The 20193-nt window shown below is 41.8% G+C and overlaps 1 pseudogene; it reads right to left on the reverse strand.

Moving 5' to 3' along the window:
• Positions 1 to 264: 264 nt before the first annotated feature.
• Positions 265 to 20131, reverse strand: LOC115140525 (E3 ubiquitin-protein ligase rnf8-like; annotated as a pseudogene).
• Between the last annotated feature and the right edge of the window lie 62 nt (positions 20132 to 20193).

A 20193-nucleotide genomic window follows, 5' to 3' on the forward strand; every position in this document is an offset into this window, starting at 1 on the left:
AGCGGGGTCATTTGAAACCAGCCGTGGCCAAAAGTTTTTGAGAATGACACAAATATAACTTTTCACAAAGTGTGCTGCTTCAGTGTCTTTAGATATTTTTGTCAGTTGTTACTATGGAATACTGAAGTATAATGACAAGCATTTCATAAGTGTCCAAGGCTTTTATTGACAAGTTGATGCAAAGAGTCAATATTTGCAATCCGCCCAATCAGACCTCTGCAATCCGCCCTGTCAATTAACTTCTGGGCCACATCCTGACTGATGGCAGTCCATTCTTGCATAATCAATGCTTGGAGTTTGTCAGAATATGTGGGTTTTTGTTTGTCCACCCGCCTCTTGAGGATTGACCACACGTTCTCAATGGGATTAAGCTCTGGGGGGTTTCCTGGCCATGGACCCAAAATATCAATGTTTTGTTCCCTGAGCCACTTAGTTATCACTTTTGCTTTATGGCAAGGTGCTCCATCATGCTGGAAAAGGCATTGTTCGTCACCAAACTGGACGATGTGTTGGTACCATTCTTTATTCATGGCTGTGTTCTTAGGCAAAATTGTGAGTGAGCCCCCTCCCTTGGCTGAGAAGCAACCCCACACATGAATGGTCTCAGGATGCTTTACTTTTGGCATGACACAGGACTGATGGTAGCGCTCACCATGTCTTCTTCGGACAGGCTTTTTTCCGGATGCCCCAAACAATCAGAAAGGGTATCCATCCGAGAAAATGACTTCACCCCAGTCCTCAGCAGTCCAATCCCAGTACCTTTTGCAGAATATCAGTCTGTCCCTGGTGTTTTTCATGGAGAGAAGTGACTTCTTTGCTGCCCTTCTTGACACCAGGCCATCCTCCAAAAGTCTTCGCCTCACTGTGCGTGCAGATGAACTCACACCTGCCTGCTGCCATTCCTGAGCAAGCTCTGTACTGGTGGTGCCCTGATCCCGCAGCTGAATCAACTTTAGGAGAGACGGTGCTGGCACTTGCTGGACTTTCTTGGGTGCCCTGAAGCCTTCTTCACAACAATTGAACCGCTCCTTGAAGTTCTTAATGATCTGATAAATGGTTGATTTAGGTGCAATCTTACTGGCAGCAATATCTTTGCCTGTGAAGCCCTTTTTGTGCGAAGCAATGATGACGGCATGTGTTTCCTTCAAGGTAACCATGGCTGAAAGAGGAAGAACAAGGATTCCAAGCACCACCCTCCTTTTGAAACTTCCAGTCTGTTATTCAAACTCAATCAGCATGACAGAGTGATCTCCAGCCTTGTCCTCGTCAACACTCACACCTGTGTTAACAAGAGAATCACTGACATGATGTCAGCTGGTCCTTTTGTGGCAGGGCTGAAATGCAGTGGAAATATTTTTTGGGGATTCAGTTCATTTGCATGGCAATGAGGGACTTTGCAATTAATTGCAATTCATCTGATCACTCTTCATAACATTCTGGAGTATATGCAAATTGCCATCATACAAACTGAGGCAGCAGACTCTATGAAAATTTATATTTGTGTCATTCTCAAAACTTTTGGCCACGAATGTACTGTATACTCAGTAAAATCATTGAAATGGTTGATTTTTGCATTTATATTTTTGTTCAGTATATATAGTGGGAGAAGGGGTTAGGCAGGGGCAGTGCTTAACGTTATCATGACACTGTAGGCCTAAGGTCCATTATATGGTGTATTAGGAGGATCTTTGTTTAATTATGTAATGTGATGGGTAACCCTACTCAGTAGCTTAATAGGACACGACCCAAACGCTTCAATGCAATGAGGGAAGAAGGGGGAAGACAGAAAAAGACAGGCGGAACAGAGAGAGAGAGTGCACAAGAGAGAGAGGGATGGGGTAACTGTTGCTTACATCGCTCTGTTCCTGACACATCATGGCAGAGGCTCTTGGAGGAGGAAGGTGGGAGGACTTGGGCCCCGGGGCTGTCCGTCCCTGTCGTCCTCATGTAACGTAGCATGACAGACACGCTTCCATTGTACTCAGCTTCAAATTGACTGGCTTGACAATGGCTGGCTTGACAGAGCAGGAGAGGAGCAGGGCTCTGGAAGCAGGCGCTGAAATGCACTCGGGATATCAGGCTGCATCTGGTCTTGCCTGGAACTGGTAGTAGAATAATCTGTGGGAAATTCCAGTGTCATCCATGAGTCTACACGGCATGGTGATGTTGTTTGTTTGGATTTTCGCCCCATTGTGTCTGAAGAACCAAACAGGTTTCATGAAACACTGCGGGGAAAATCTGCATATGTTGAACTAACAAACCATTGAACTTCATAATTCACTTTGGTAGTTAAAGTAGAATTGGCAGGGGACACAAAATATATGGTTGAAAAAAAGATTGTCAATAGAGAACAGTTTAAAATGGGATGCCATCAAACTAACAGAACTGCTTCCCCATACAGCACAGTAGGATATTGGCCCATATAGCTCACTGAGTGCCACCAGTTTCATACAGATAAGAGTTTCGCTCTTGGAAAATTGAATACAGACCATCTTTATTTACAACAGAATCTGTTTGTCTATGAAGAGTACCAGTAATGTTTCCTGCATTATTGTTGGGATGGTGGTGCAATCACAGTTTTCCATTTTGCCTTCATGGCACAAGGAGCAGTTGCATTAGTTGCTAGGCAATGTGGTGATGTGTAAAATTGCCAAAGAGTAGATGGAAAGTGCAATTTGAGATCAGTGGAATTTAGGCAAACTAGAGGTACTGTCAGGATGTATGCATGCCATTCTCTGTGTATTCAAGGCATGGCTTACATAGATCAAATTTGCCTTTCCAAGTCAGACTTAGGCATTCTATGGGACACACTTCTAAAAAATAAATGTAATCATTTCGGCATTTATCATACACTTATTCAGAGCGACTTACAGGAGCAATTAGGGTTAAGTTGGGCTTGCTCAAGGGCACAGAACAATTTTTCACCTAGTCAGATTGGTATTTTCAAACTAGCGACATTTCGGTTACTAGTCCAATGTTCTTAACCAAAGTCATCCTGTCTGGTCTTAAGAGCAGATTATATTGTATCAATATTATATGGTTTTGCCATTTGTTTACCAATAAGACCCTCACCATCATATAAAAAAAGGTAAATGAACAATGACCACGGTTAAGCTCACAAAAATGTTTAACTGGCCTGGCGCCACCAAGTTTCCATTTCTTGGCAGATTCATTATGTGACTATTCAAATCAATGAAGTAACATTTTATATTCTGTTTCATTGGAAAAAATAAATGAACGAAAAATACATTTTTACAAAAAATATATATGAACACTAACGGTATTTGTCGTACAATATCGAGTGCGTTGGTTTCCTGGCAAAGACGGACTTTCTTCCCTTCTCTGTATTCTCTACGACTGTCTTAGCCTGAACATTTAATTTCAAATGAATAAAAAAGTAACGTGTAACAATGTCAAATGGGCTAAACCTCGTCATTGTACTCATCGGAATTGTCGCTGGAGCCCCAATGGTCGCACTCTTCCAGAGAGATTATGGAGCTGAAGCTATCCATGGAGAGGTCACTTTGTGCTGCTACTATTGCTACTGTCTTCATGGATCACCATCAGCTCCCCCGGTTGGGCTGTGTGGAAAGAGACAGTGGAAGGCATCATGAGCTTTCATAGACCCACAGTGACCTGGGTCGTGTTCGGTAGGACACACCATAGAAAAATGTATTGCAATGGAAAATGAGAATCTGTTATTGGACAGGTACCTCCCCAATTAAAAATGTTTGCTCCCTACTGAACACGACCCTAGAATTCATGGGTGGAGATGTGGCAGATGGTTGAATGTTTCTGAGTGAAAAGAGAAATCAAAATGAGTGCATAGGGAATTGCAGGGACCATAGCTCTATTTTTTACAACAAGTGGATATGGTCCTTGCAATTCACTTAAACATCCATCTATCCATCCACATCGCCATCAATGAATTTCAACAACCTCTGCGAACCTAGGAGCAGGGTGAACATACCTCTCACCTTTCTTCTCGGTGATGAGCACCAGGCGACGCTGCTTCATGTCGGGGATGAACTGCTCCACCATGCGGTCGATGCAGTTGACCAGCACATGCGAACGGCTCTGCGACAGGATGGCCTGCCAGCAGATAGGGCACTCGTCCTTCCGCTTTCGCCACTCTCTGATGCAGTGCAGTCAGATGCTGTGGGCGCAGTTAAGCTTCTGCCTGTAGGGGAGATCGAGGATCGAAACCAAACAACTCTGATTAAATGCGCAGAGCAATCAATTCTGTTTTACCTGTGTTTTGTATCCTTGTACAACAGACGAAACTAACACTGTAAAAGCACATAAATATTTGATCGGTGTTATTTTCTGATAGTTGCTGGTTAAAAAATACAATCTACACAATCAACAGGTTTTGCATGCTTTGAGTTTTGGCTTGCCTGGTGACATCACCAGGTGGTATAAATTTAATTAGACTAATAAAGAGAGCACCAAACCTCTCTGCCAATAACAACTAGTTTTCCCCTCCCCATTCAAACCACTCTGACAGCCCTAGCAAATGTATTAAATATATATTTTTTGCTATTTCTACATATTGGTACATATGGCTCTGTCATAACCTCACATGGTCTCTCCTATCATTGCTATGCAGACGACACACAATTAATCTTCTCCTTTCCCCCTTCTGATGACCAGGTGGCGAATCGCATCTCTGCATGTCTGGCAGACATATCAGTGTGGATGACGGATCACCACCTCAAGCTGAACCTCGGCAAGACGGAGCTGCTCTTCCTCCCGGGGAAGGACTGCCCGTTCCATGATCTCGCCATCACGGTTGACAACTCCATTGTGTCCTCCTCCCAGAGTGCTAAGAACCTTGGCGTGATCCTGGACAACACCCTGTCGTTCTCAACTAACATCAAGGCGGTGGCCCGTTCTTGTAGGTTCATGCTCTACAACATCCGCAGAGTACGACCCTGCCTCACACAGGAAGCAGCGCAGGTCCTAATCCAGGCACTTGTCATCTCCCGTCTGGATTACTGCAACTCGCTGTTGGCTGGGCTCCCTGCCTGTGCCATTAAACCCCTACAACTCATCCAGAACGCCGCAGCCCGTCTGGTGTTCAACCTTCCCAAGTTCTCTCACGTCACCCCGCTCCTCCGCTCTCTCCACTGGCTTCCAGTTGAAGCTTGCATCCGCTACAAGACCATGGTGCTTGCCTACGGAGCTGTGAGGGGAACGGCACCTCAGTACCTCCAGGCTCTGATCAGGCCCTACACCCAAACAAGGGCACTGCGTTCATCCACCTCTGGCCTGCTCGCCTCCCTACCACTGAGGAAGTACAGTTCCCGCGCAGCCCAGTCAAAACTGTTCGCTGCTCTGGCCCCCCAATGGTGGAACAAACTCCCTCACGACGCCAGGACAGCGGAGTCAATCACCACCTTCCGGAGACACCTGAAACCCCACCTCTTTCAGGAATACCTAGGATAGGATAAAGTAATCCTTCTCACCCCCCTTGAAAGATTTAGATGCATTATTGTAAAGTGGCTGTTCCACTGGATGTCTTAAGGTGAACGCACCAATTTGTAAGTCGCTCTGGATAAGAGCGTCTGCTAAATGACTTAAATGTAAATGTAAATATTAATTTTTTACCATTTGAATGGTAAACTATTACAGTAAGGTACTAAATTGTTACCCAGAAATGTTTTGATATTCAGATAAAAACATCTGCAATGGGCCTTTAAGGTAATCTTTCATTGTGATAAAATTGGGATTACAGATTGAGATTAAGATTACAGTAAAGCATCTTCCAGTCAGAAGCTATAATTCCAGACAGAGAAGTAAACTGAACAGTACGAGACACTTATTGCTATCAAATGGGAATGACGTAAGACTGGTATTTACACTAATAATATACCTTAAAAAAAGTTTTTAAAAAAGGGGTGTGGATCAGAAAACCAGTCATTATCTGGTGTGACATCTCCTTCACAGTGTTAAATCAGGCAGTTTATTGTGGCTTGTGGAATGTTGTCCCATTCCTCTTCAATGGCTTTGCGAAGTTAACATGCCATCGTACACGTCGTTCTAAAGCATCCTAACATGCTCAATGGGTGACATGTCTGGTGAGTATGCAGGCCATGGAAGAACTGGGACATTTTCAGCGTCCAGGAACTGTACACAGATCGTTGCGACATAGGGCAGTGCATGATCATGCTGAAACATGAAGTAATGGTGGCAGATGAATGGCAAGACAATGGGCCTCACAATTTCGTCGGTATCTCTGTGCATGCAAATTGCCATAAATAAATGTAATTGTTTTCATTGTCTGTAGCTGCCCACACCATAACCCTACCGTCACCATGGGGCACTCCCTTCACAACGTTCACCACATCACTCGCCAACATGACGCCATACGACAGGTACAGTTCAAACCGGGATTAATCCGTGAAGAGCACACTTCTCCAGCATGCCAGTGGCCATCGAAGGTGAGTATTTTCCCAGTGAAGTTGGTTAGGACACCGAACTGCAGTCAGGTCAAGACCAAGGTGAGAACGATGAGCATGCAGATTAGCTTCCCTGGGACGGTTTCTGACAGTTTGTGCAGAAATTATTTGGTTGTGCAAAACCTCAGTTTCATCAGCTGTCCGGGTGGCTGGTCTCAGACGATCCCGCAGGTGAAGAAGCCGGATGTGGAGGTTCTGGGCTGGCGTGGTTACACGTGGTCTGCGTTTGTTAGGCAAGTTGGATGTACTGCCAAATTGTCAAATGACATGGGCTTATGGTAGAGAAATTAACATTACATTATCTGGCAACAGCTCTGGTGGACATTCCTGCAGTTAGCATGTCAAATGCATGTGCCTTCAAAACTTGAGACATCTGTGGCATTATGTTGTGTGACAAAACAGTACATTTTAGTGGTCTTTTATTGTCCCCAGCAAAGGTGCACCTTTGTAATGATCATGATTAATCAGCTTCCAGATATGCCACACCTGTCAGGTGGATGGATTATCTTGGCAAAAAAATACTCACTAACAGGGATCTAAACAAATCTGTGCACAATATTTTAGAGAAATACGTTTTTGTGCGTATGGAACATTTCTGGGCATCTTTTGTTTCAGCTCATGAAACATGCGACCAACACATGTGTTTATATTTTTGTTCAGTCTATATGAATGGAGAATAATTATTGTATGCAGTAACCATGTGCCTATGAACCAGAGGCGATGTACCCTAGCAGGAAGTCCACTGTATGCAGCTCACACAATGCACTAACATAAATAACATGAGCATGTCTACCTCTACTAAGCTTCCCAGTAAAGAAATGTAAATAATCAAGCATCACAGAAAAGTGCTAACAGTAGCTCACATTAACATACTGTGCATTCGTAAAGTATTCAAAACCGTTGACTTTTTCCACATGTTGTTATATTACAGCTTTATTCTAAAATTGATTAAATATTTTTTAATCAACCTACACACAAAACCCCACAATGAAAAAGCAAAAACCGGTTAGATTTTTTTTACTTAGGCTGCACTTGACACATATGAAATTGCTTATTCCAGTTACCAATAAGAATGCACCCACTAAGAAAAGTACTAAAAAGTGTTAAATCCCTGTGGATTGATGAGGAATTTAAAAAAATGTATGGTTGAGAGTGATGAGGCAAAAGGAATGGCAAATAAGTCTGGCTGCACAACCGATTGGCAAACATACTGAAAATTGAGAAATCTTATGACTAAACTGAAAAAATAAAAATAAACTATACTATAAAACAAAGATAAATTATATAAAAAAATTATAGTAAAAAGCTTTGGATCCCAAACCAAATTTTGGGCAAAAAAGCACTCAGCTCCATCATTCATTGAATCAGATGGCTCATTCATTACAAAACCCAATGATAATGCCAATTAATGATTTTTTAATAGGCAAGATTTGTAAACTTAGGCATGACATGCCAGCAACAAACGTTGACTCTACACATCCAAGTATAACCGATCAAATGATCAAAAGACAAGCATTGTAATTTTGAATTCCGTAAAGTAAGTGTGGAAGAGGTGAAACATTTTTCTATCAACAATGACAAGCCACCGGGGTCTGACAACTCAGACGGAAAATTACTGAGGATAATGGCGGGCGATATTGCCACTCCTATTTGCCACATCTTAAATCTAATCCTACTGGAAAGTGTGTGCACTCAGGACTGGGGGGAAGCAGAGGTCATTCAGCTACCCAAGAACATTAAAGCCCCCTTTACAAAATCAGCCTGTTACCAACCCATTAGTAAACTTTTGGATAAAAATTGTGCATGACCAGATACAATGCTATTTTACAGTAAACAAATTGACATTCAATAAGCACAGCACAAGCAAGCACAGCACAAATGACTGATGATTGGCTGAGAGAAGTTGAAGAAAAATATTGTGGGATCTATTTTGCTAGACTTCAGTGCCACTTTTGACATTATCGATCATAGTCTGCTGCTGGAAAAACGTGTATTGTGGCTTTACACCCCGTGCTATATTGTGGATAAAGGGTTACCTGTCTAACAGAACACACTTTAATGGATGCCTCTCCAACATACTCCAAGTAGAATGAGGAATTCCCCAGGGCAGCTGTTTAGCTCCTTACTTTTTTCAATCTTTACTAATGACATGCCATTGGCTTTGAGTAAAGCCAGTGTGTCTACTGTATGTATGAGTTTGAGTTTATTTTTTATTTTTACAGGGACAGTGCACATTAATCAACGTTTCAGTAAAAGTGACGGTTTTAGCCAGCCGGCTAATTTTCAACCGCAGTCCCTGGGCAGTTTATTAAAAACAATTACAATATAGACAATAGCAACATAGAACAAGCAAGACATAGCAACATAGGACAAGCAAGACATAGCATACAGACAGAGCAACATAGGACAAGCAAGACGTAGCATACAGACAGAACAAAAAGCAGCAAGACAAAATTCATAAAAGCAACAAAGTGTTTCCACACCTCACAAGCTACAGACAACAGACAACATGGAAAGCGGCAACACACAGCTAGGGACCATGTTCACAAATCTGATTGACCTTTAGCCATGTCTTCAAGCATTTTGTGAAAGTGTGATATGTGGTGCAGTTATGTGTGTCTGATGGCAGTGTATTCCAGACATGGGAAGCTCTCACAGAGAATGCAGATTTACTAAAGGTGCTTTTCCTTAGGGGAACTATACAGTCACCTCTCATGGCAGACCTTGTGGATCTGCTGCCATATGTCTGGGTTTTCTGTTTAACAAAAATATTGAGTGGAGGGGGAGCCAGGCCATTAAGGATCTTGAATACAAGACATGCGACAATGATGATGGCTATTGGGCTTCCTATCAAGCACTTTGAGAGCCTGTTTGTAGACAGACTGAATAGGTTTTAATGTTGTACAGGAAGCTTGGGCCCAACTAGTCAAGCAGTATGTTAAGTGGGGGAGTATCATAGTTTCGAAGTACAGTTTTGCTACCTCTGTAGTCAAACAATTTCGTATAAATCGGAAATTAGCTAGGTTGAATTTGGTTATTTGAATTACCTTTTTCACATGCTTTTTAAAAGAGAGGTTGGAATCAAGTATGATGCCAAGGTACTTAAAATTGGATACCACCTGGAGCTTCTCCCCTGACACATAGACATCTGGCTCAGTAGCATCTGTTGCTCTCTTTGTGAAGAACATGCAAACAGTTTTTTTCACATTGAGATGCAAACACGAGTCACTGAGCCACTTTGTAACCTGGACCATTACAGTAGTGAGTTCTTGTGCAGCTTGTTGTTTGCTCTTTGCATGCACATATATCACTGTATCATCTGCATACATTTGAACTTCAGACCCAGTACAGACAGAAGGCAGATCATTAATGTACAGGCTGAACAGGAGGGGCCCCAGTATTGACCCTTGGGGCACGCCCACATCATAGCTACGAGTGGGCGACAGCTCATTGCTTACTCTGACACACTGAGTTCTGCCTTCAAGGTATGATTTCATCCATCTCAAGGCATCAGGGGAAAAGTTGAACTTGGACAATTTTGTGATGAGAATCTCATGGTTAACAGTATCAAAAGCCTTCCTTAGGTCCAGAAACACAGCCCCAACAGCACCCCCTTTGTCCATCTTGGACTTCACATTTTCCAGAAGAAAGCAGTTGGCCGTTTCTGTGGAGTGTTTCGCTCTGAAGCCAAACTGCATGGAGTGTAATGTGAAGGGGCTGTTGTTGAGGTGGGCAATCAGTTGTTCTGCTACACACTTTTCAACAACCTTTGACACCACAGGTAGTATACTAATGGGCCTGTAGTTACTCACGTCAGCAGGGTCGCCTGATTTAAAGATGGCCGTTATTATGGCCGACTTCCATACCCTTGGAAACACACCGAGACCAATAGATGTGTTGGTGACCTTAGTAATGGGGCCAATGAGTGACTCTTTGTAGTTTTTAAGAAAGGTAGAGTCCATCCCAAACACATCTTTGGCTTTAGAGTTCTTTAGTGAGCTAATCACCTTGTTCACCTTTGACTCAGAAACCTCCCTTATGATGAAGACAGGTTGAGTGTCATTCACTAGCACTGAGCCCGAGAAACCAGTGGAGGGGTTCTGTGTCAGTACCCTGACAGAGTCAATAAAGTATGTGGATGACTTAACACTTTACATGTCCACTATTACAGCAAGTGAAATTACTGCAACACTTAAAAGAGCTGTAGTTAGTTTCAGAATGAGTGGCAGGGAATAAGTTAGTGTTAAATATTTCAAATACTAAAAGCGTTGTATTTGGGACAAATCATTCACTAACACCTAAACCTCAACTAAATCTTGTAATAAAAAAATGTTGGAAATTGAGGTGACTAAACTGCTTGGATAACAATGGATTGTAAACTCATGGTCAAAACATTTTAATACAACAGGTGCTACTCTGCCTTTTAAACAACACTATCAACAAGGCAGGTCCTACAGGCCCTAGTTGTCGCATCTGGACTACTGTTCAGTCGTGTGGTCAGGTGCCACAAAGAGGGGACTTCAAAAAATGACAATTGGCACAGAACAGGGCAGCACGGCTGGCCCTTAAATGTACACTGAGAGCTAACAATAATATGCATGTAAATCTCGCATGGCTCAAAGTGGAGGAAAGATTGACTTCATCACTACTTGTTGCAATGCTGAATGCACTGAGATGTCTGTTTAAACTAATAGCACGGAGCTCGAACACCTATGCAGACCCCACAAGACATGCCACCAAAGGTCTCTTCACAATCACACAATCAAGAACAGACTATGAGAGGCACACAGTACCACTGAGCAGGGTTCCCCAACTTGTGTCCCGCAGGTTTTATTTGGGCCCCCAAGTTTAAGCAAAAAAGTCAATCCTTGTGGGACATAAGACTGCAAAACCACCAGGAAATCAGCTCCAATTGATTTTAATTTAAGAAATCTATTCCCATGTATGATCTAAAATGTACCTGGTGAAAGCCAGCCTAATGATAAGCTTTCACCATATTGTTTTAATTGTCAAGTATTTTCGTAATCGGTGCAGACAAAGGGGAGGACAGATTTTTGATAATTGAGAGATATTCACTTTTACTACATAAAACCTGTCCAAGGGGTTAGACATGGGTGAAGCACCAACAGCAACAGACTTACGTTTGCGAGTAGGACTGCTGGGTCCCTCTGAAGGAGAGTCCAGCCTCTGATGCTGCCGCATGCTGGGCCCGGCCTCCTCCCGTACCCTGGTCCCTCCCGGGGCTTGTCTGTAGGACAGGGCAAGCCCTGTGACTGTCTGTGGCAGAGCGTAGGGCTTCGATTTAAATGAGGTCGAAGGCTCCATTTCATCAGAATTCAATTTCCTCTTACTCTTCTTGGTTCTGGAGGCGGTGCAGGCCACTTCACTAGGTCCCTTCGCTAGGTAGGGTTTGATGTCTTCGAGGCGCTGCCGAATCAGTATGTACTCATGCTCCACTTCGGTGCCAACAAGGGTCACTTTCAGCTTTATAGTGTCCCCAAGCCTAAGCAATAGAGCTTTATCCACAGGAATTCGTTCTCCGTTCACCCACACACCATTAAGGCTATAGAAAAAAATTAATGTACAATGCTGACAGCTTATTATCAGCGTCACATAAAAAAAGCGGTTTCATTTTAAAATGGAGAAGCTGTACCTTCTTGTCGGTCACTGTCCATCGGCCGTCGTCTAGTTGCTTTAACATACAGTGCAGTCTGGATATCATTAGGAGGCAGCTTGGGGACACGAGCTGGTGAGTGACATTCAAGCCATGTCCAATTGTAACCTGAGACAAGAGTGGAGCTTAGGCCAGAGAATTTGATTTATAGTAGCTCCTGTTATATTAGCTTTGCCAAGAAAAAGTGTTAACAAGAAACATGTGCAGACAGCAGAGTAAGATTCCATAGATGTTTCTATCATAAAGAGGTGATTTTATTGTGATGTTAGCTAGTTAAACAAGGTGGTTTATGTACCACTAAAGTTAGCTAGCCAACATTCGGTTTGTGAGAACTGCGACTAGTGTTAGTCATTTGTACATAGGAGGCTACTCCGTTAGCCATGGACTAGGCTACCCCATTCATAGATGCTAACTGCTTAAGCTCCTATTCACGATAGCATCTTCTGACCGGGGGAGATTTGTTAAGTGCCCCAACGCTTGCTCTAAATATTAAAGACCCACCTCAGAAGAAGTTACCTCACCTATTTTGTGTAATTCCTGTCCTAGAGTGGAAATGCTCTTTATGTTCCACCTCGAAGACTGACACAGGTTGCTAATACATAAGGAATTGGGGGTGGGAACGTTGTGGTGATTTCAACAAATAAGGCATTGACTGACAGCTGTCAGTGTAATTAGCTAGCATGCTAACCTTAGCAAGCTAACGGAAGTTGTGGGCAAGTGAAAATAATTATTTCAGAAAAAGACAACCAGCCTACAGTGGTTCCTCCTTTAAAAGTTGTGAGCTTACGCCGTGAGACTTAGAGGTACCCAGCGTTACGGCTTCATTGCTTCAGACCACCACAGGGGAGTTAGAGCACTCATTATGCATTTGGGTCCCAAAGTTTCGCTCATATCGAGTGATTCCAATGACGAATTTGACTTTATGCCACCCGTCGCTGGTGACTTTCTTCAGCAAAATTGTCAGACAAAAACATTATGGTGGAAGCAAATGTAAGTAATTATAACGTCATAACGAGTCAAGCTAAAAAAAATACAATTGTGAGGAATGTGTTAGTTAATGTGGAGAAATGATGAAAAAAGTTCATTTATGAAACTCGCATTTTTAGCTATTTTTTCCCCAGTCATATCCAACACCAGGTGTATCCAACTGCATTCTTTGAATGATGCTGTGTCTGCATGTATGTATTACAATTATACACTTCAACAGTGTTTACCACTCCTGCTCCTGGGACATCAATGACTATACATTGTAACTATACAATAGACTAGAAACATGATTTAAGTAAAAGAAACATGATTTAAGTAAAGGCTGATTTGTAATTCATATATACAGAAAGAAAACAGTACACTACACTTCCTATGCATATCTAACTCCCTTCATCTGCATTAATCTGAGGACGTTCTCCCAGCCATGTAGACGATTGAAAACAGGGCAGCAAAGTTTGTCACCAGAGCAGTTTAGAGCATATTACTATTTGCATGTAAATAACCAGACCTTCATACAAACTTGCTATGCTGAATTCTTGACGCACAACCGAAGGTGCTGCCATATCCTGCCAGCAGGCCCACAAGCGAGCCACTCAGGCGGAGAATGATGCATGGTGGAGGGTGAGGAATGAGATGGGAGTAACCGACCGGCATGTAATGTCGGTCTCAGAGCAATGAAACAAGCAGGGAGCAGGTTTCGGACCCTCAACATTCTAGCCCGAAGTCCAGCATGCTATCGACTGTGCCTAAATGTATTAATTGGGGTTGGGGCCAATTGTGGCTAAAAACACCATCAATTGGAATCTTTAAAAAGTGGAAAGGGGAAAAAGTATCCTTTTTCACAAGCATACCAGGCTGTGAATTCTGCTGACGTTTCTAGGATGGGCTATTAGCTGAACAATAGACTATTCAACCTTTACTAAAGAATTGACTCATAGTCGAGCTAGGTGTGAAGCCCCCAAATAAATAATTTGTATCTACCTTTTCACATCTACCTACACATGGTTAATTTTCATGACACATACATACATATATGTGTATGTCATGTCACCCGAGTGGTGCAGTGGTCTAAGTCACTGCATCTCAGTGCAAGAGGTATTACTACAGTTCCTGGTTCGAATAGAGGCTGTATCATATCCGACCGTGATTGGGAGTGCCATAGGTCGACGCACAATTGGCCCAGCGTCACCTGGGTTTGGCCGGGGTAGGCCAGTCAATGTAAATAATGCTTTATTATCCAAATGTAAAAGCATATACTGTACAGCACTGTATTTCTTCATCAGCATCTACGCTTTCGTTAATAAAATACTCTTTTAAAATGCCAATGTTTATTTAGCTATAGATCATAATGAATTACTATGGGAATAAATGTCACTGAATTAAAGAAATATTGGAATAAAGTTGTCTAATGAAGGTAAAAAAATTGTTGCTTACTGGAAAATACTCTTTCAAATACTCTTTCACGTTGTACAGCGCCACTGTTCAGCCTACCACTGTTTCCAATGGCTGTCATATTTATAATGAAGGGAAAACCTCCCAGATTGCAGTTCCTAGGGCTTCCACTAGATGCCAACAGTCTTTAGAAAGAGTTTCAGGCTTGTTTTTGGAACAATTTGCTAGAATTTGTAGTTTTTCTAAGTGGCTCCCATTTTGGCTGTAGTGTTTTCATGCGCGTGGATGAGAGCGCATTCTTTGTTGTTTATCTCCGGTGAAGTCAATAGCGATTCTCCGTCTTAAATTTGATTGAGGTTTGATTATAAACGTTGTTTTAACTTGTTTGGAGAAGTTTATTGGTAAAGTTTGGGATTCATTTGGTATGCATTTTGAGGGAAACCGGTGGATTATTGAATGAAGCGAGCCAGCTAAACTGAGTTTTTCTGGAAATAAAGAAGGACTTTATCGAATAAAAGGACCATTTGTGATAAAGCTGGGACCTTTTGGAGTGCCAACAGAAGAAGATCTTCTAATGTAAGTCATTTATTTTATTGCTAGTTCTGACTTTTGTGGCGCACCTGCCTGGTTGAAAAAGGTTTTTAATGCTTTTGTGTGCGGGACGCTGTCCTCAGATGATCGCATGGTGTGCATTCGCCGTAAAGCCTTTTTGAAATCTGACATAGCGGCTGGATTAACAAGAAGTTAAGCTTTTTTTTGACACTTGTATTTTCATGAATGTTAAATATGACTATTTCTGTAATTTGAATTTCACGCTCTGCAATTTCACTGGATGTTGTCGAGGTGAGTCGCTAGCGGAACGCCTGCGCCAGAAAGTTTAATCAGATTACAAATTGATCTGTCGTTTTTTTGAAAACAAAATAATATATAGCCTTCCCGCTGTGGACATCTATTTCAGCACTGTTTCGCGCTGCTCTGAGACAAGCATGAAGAAATGAAAATGTTCCATTTATATTCCATTATATTTTTAAGATGTGTCGATTGAATATAGGCAAGTAATGTATGCTAAATAATGAAGTTAGGTTTCTCCAGAAAAAAATCATTCTAAATAAAAAACTGCCTTTATTTACAAATGAGTGAGAATGTCTCACCCCCTGTTCAACAATTGCCTTTTTCTTCACACTAGGTTAAATGAAAACGAAACCTCTAAAATATCATTACTTTAAAAAAAAATCTATTATTATTAAATACATTTTTAAAAAGCCCCTTAGATATTCTCACAGATCCTAACAGAAGTGCCTTAGATATTCATTTAGAATCATCCAATCCTCTAAATGTAATTATTGGCGGAGTCACATCATTGAAAAAAATATTTATGTCCATGATATATTTATGTCCATGACATATTAATATCCATGATATAGGAAAGAGATGTTTGACGAGCAGGTGTCCATACTTGTGGTCATGTATTGTATCTTTTGTTAAGTGTGTCATAACTCCACCAGTCCTATTCATATCATTTACAAAGATTATACCATTAATATTAGTATTTTCTGGTGGATTAAACTGAAATTGCAAAAAGACTTCTATATATCTATATATTTCTTGTATTAAAAATAGTGATAGGTTGGATATGATTTCATTTTCAGATAACCAAAACTGAGATGTAATCTGAATTAGAGGTAAAGTTGGTTTTATATTCACACATTCGGACATTCAGACAGACGTAGATGAAGTTGAGCTTTCTATTTAGTCCATTTTTCAACATATTACAGCTAGCTGAGCAAAATATGTTTTGTTTTCCCTTTGGGTTGACAGAGAATGCCTTCTATAGCCAGCGTAAATGACTGCGTTAAAAAAAGTCCCACAATGCCTCTCTTCTTCTTCTTCTATGAGGTTTAACGACAGTTGGCATGTTGCATTACCGCCACCTACTAGACTGGAGTACAACTCTCTTATACTTCGCTTGAAAAATAAAAATGTACTAAATAAACACCCTACCATCTAACACTACACTCACTAATTTCAAAATATTATAAAATAAAGTTAACACCACCCTACTCCATTAATTCCTACCTCATGCCATCATCCCAAAAGGATGGGGCATCACCACTTAACACAGCCTGTAACTCTTCTGTTGTCAAGTCTCGCACACCCAAATACCTCTCTGCAGCTGCCACCAAAACTTGAATTATGGTGGCAGAGACTTCCGATCCATCCCTGTAGTACAATTGATAACCATTGCTATACTGAAACTTATATCACTTTTTGGCCTATCCCTCTGTACTGGTATGTTTCTACTACTTTCACCACTCCTCCCCTTACCCATCTTCCTCTACTTTCTTCACTACTATATGACAACTTCTGCACTACTCTAACCGTGGAAACCTCAACCTACCTCTCCTGCATGGGACATTTCTGATCCCCAGCTCCATGGTCACCCGTACAATTAACACATTCCACTACTTTCCCCAATACTCCACATTCTTTTGTCTCATGCCCTTCTGCACATTTCTCACACCTTGGACCCTCCCTCCTACATACTGCTGCCACATGCCCATAAGCTTGACACGTGTAACAACATAACATAACAGATTACCGTAATTCCTGGTATGTGAGTGTACAGTACAATACCTGCATTATTTTTATTGGTCATGAGAAATATTTTTGAAATGCATAATTGCTTTTCTTCTTGGCTTGTTCCCATCAAACCTCGGAAGATCAGTGATTATTTCACGGAAAATAGATAGGATTAAAGAATGTGTTTCCCAAAAATTCAAACTGGGCCTGGCGTTCGGTGTCAGACCTCACACTAACTGATCGTTAATGAGTCCCAATGCATCCCAGCCTAAACAGTTCCGTATGGAACCGTTCAAGCGTTTATTATGACGACATTTTGTGACGTTTTTGTTCGTTTTGGACTTTAGACAGATCGGGTGTAACCGATGTGAAATGACTAGCTAGTTAGCTGTGGTGTGCGCTAATAGCATTTCAATCGGTGACCTCACTCTCTCTGAGACCTTGAAGTAGTTGTTCCCCTTGCTCTGCAAGGGCCGCGGCTTTTGTGGAGCGAGGGTGACTGTTGTCTGTGTGCAGAGGGTCCCTGGTTCGGGCCCAGGTAGGGGCGAGGAGAGGGACGAAAGCTAAACTGTTACATTGATGCTGTTAACCCATTTCTTTGGAGCTATGGGTAACGCGATGATTCCAGGGTGGCTGTTGTCGATGTGTGCAGAGGGTCCCTGGTTCGAGCCCAAGTGGGGGCGAGGAGAGGGGCGGAAGCTATAGTGTTACACGGGCACGCGAATCTACACCCCCTCTTCGGCGATTGGTCAACAGGGATTTTCAATGAAGCGCATGTTGTTGTCTTTCAATGAGAGACGACTCGTCCTCATGCATTTATCCACTTGAAAAATACTGCACCAAACATCCTACTCATATGAAAAATTGCACGACTAAGATCTCTTCCGGCAGGTTTTACTTAGCATTATGTGTTCCCTACCAAGTGCTTATAAGGGCACAGATGACAGACCGGTAGGATTCCAGTTGAGGTTGTTTAATGACGCAGATTCACATAGAGCATTAACGGCATGGCAGTATGGCTTGACAATTGTGTTAACCAAGAGTGTGTGTGGTTCTGAAAAGGGTGAAATTAAATACAATAGTAAATGGCAGGTATAGGCTTAGTACAACCACCCATTACATAAGCTATAAATAATATGGCTACAATAGGTTCTGCTGCACAGGGCAATACCACCTAACACCATGGCTGTGACTTCACTAATGAATGATCAGAGTGCAAATACACAGCACTACTGAGCAGAACCATCATCCTCACACAACTGCATGAACTTGAATGTACAGTATGTATATAATGCACATGTTCTTATCACATTGCACATGGTCTCCTACATACTGCTGTTTATGAGTATTACTAACAGGATGAAGGAGTGCTCTTCTATCTGTTCAGTTTACAATGACAAACCTGCGTCTGCCTGAGGAGAGAAGTTTTAACTTTGGGTGGAGTACATAGGAAGGGTCTGAGACAATTTTATTTGGCTGTCCCATGATTGTGTGTTCACACCCATCATATTAATTGATGTCTGGATAGTAATTTTAAAGTAACTGAAAATTTCACAGGAGACATGTTCTGTTTCTACAAAAGTATCTATATCCATAGTAAAACGAGTCCTATATCAACATAACCTGAAAGGCCTCACAGCAAGGAAGAAGCCACTGCTCCAAAACCACCATAAAAAAGCCAGACTACGATTTGCAACTGCACGTGAGGACAAAGATCGTACTTTTTGGAGAAATGTCCTCTGGTGTGATGAAACAAAAATAGAACTGTTTGGCCATAATGACCATTGTATGTTAGGAGGAAAATGGGGAAGGCTTGCAAGTCAAAGAACAACATACCAACCGTGAAGCACGGGGGTGGCAGCATCATGTAGTGGAGGTGCTTTCCTGCAGGAGGGACTGGTGCACTTCACAACTTCACAAAACTTCACACAATAGATGTCATCATGAGGTAAGGAAATTATGTGGATATATTGAAGCAACATCTCAAGACATCACTCAGGAAGTTAAAGCTTGGTCGCAAATGGGTCTTCCAAATGGACAATGACCCCATGCATACTTCCAAAGTTGTGGCAAAATGGTTTAAGGACAACAAAGCCAAGGTATTGGAGTGGCCATCACAAAGCTCTGACCTCAACCCTACAGAAAATTTGTTGGCAGAACTGAAAAAGCGTATGTGAGCAAGGAGGCCAACAAACCTGACTCAATTACACCAGCTCTGTCAGGAGGAATGGGACAAAATTCACACAACTTATTGTGGGAAGCTTGTGGAAGGCTACCCGAAACGTTTGACCTAGTTCAACCATTTAAAGGCAATGCTACCAAATACTAAATGAGTGTATGTAATCTTCTGACCCACTGGGAATGTGATGAAAGAAATAAAAGCTGAAATAAATCATTCTCTCTACTATTAATCAGACATTTCACATTCTTAAAATAAAGTGGTGATCCTAACTGACCTAAGACAGGGTATTTTTACTAGGAATAAATGTCAAGAATTGTGAAAAATTGAGTTTAAATGTATTTGACTAAGGTGCATGTATACTTCCGACTTCAACTGTATGTTAGATATTGCTGCACTTTCAGAACTAGAAGCACAAGCATTTTGCTACACTCACAATAACATATGCTAACCATGTGTATGTGACCAACACAATTTTATTTGAGATCCTATTGGTGCGTTGTAGCATATATTTGCATATTCCATTATTGAATGCCTACTCTGTGATGTGCGAGTGTGCAATAACTCAATTCGCATTTGTACTCCTTTGAAACAATGCACTTTTTTAAAACCTTTAGTAAAGGGTAAAGTCTACAAAAATGTGTCCACTCTGTTTGTAACATATTCTAGTTTAGGGAACAGACTACTTACTGTATTGAGATGAAATGTTTCATCGATATAAACATTTGCAGAATATCGGGCCAAATACACTTGGCTTCCTCTCACTACTATATTTGGTTGTGGGTAGAAACACCAAGCAGATGCTTCGCATTTATACATTCGTGAAATATCTGTCTCATTGTTCTATCTGTGATAACGTCCTCCCAGGCTGGCCGGAAGTGACACACGGTCAGGAACACAGCTCATTCAAAACCGTAACC

Source organism: Oncorhynchus nerka, linkage group LG13 (assembly GCF_034236695.1).
Source record: "Oncorhynchus nerka isolate Pitt River linkage group LG13, Oner_Uvic_2.0, whole genome shotgun sequence".
NCBI lineage: Eukaryota > Metazoa > Chordata > Actinopteri > Salmoniformes > Salmonidae > Oncorhynchus > Oncorhynchus nerka.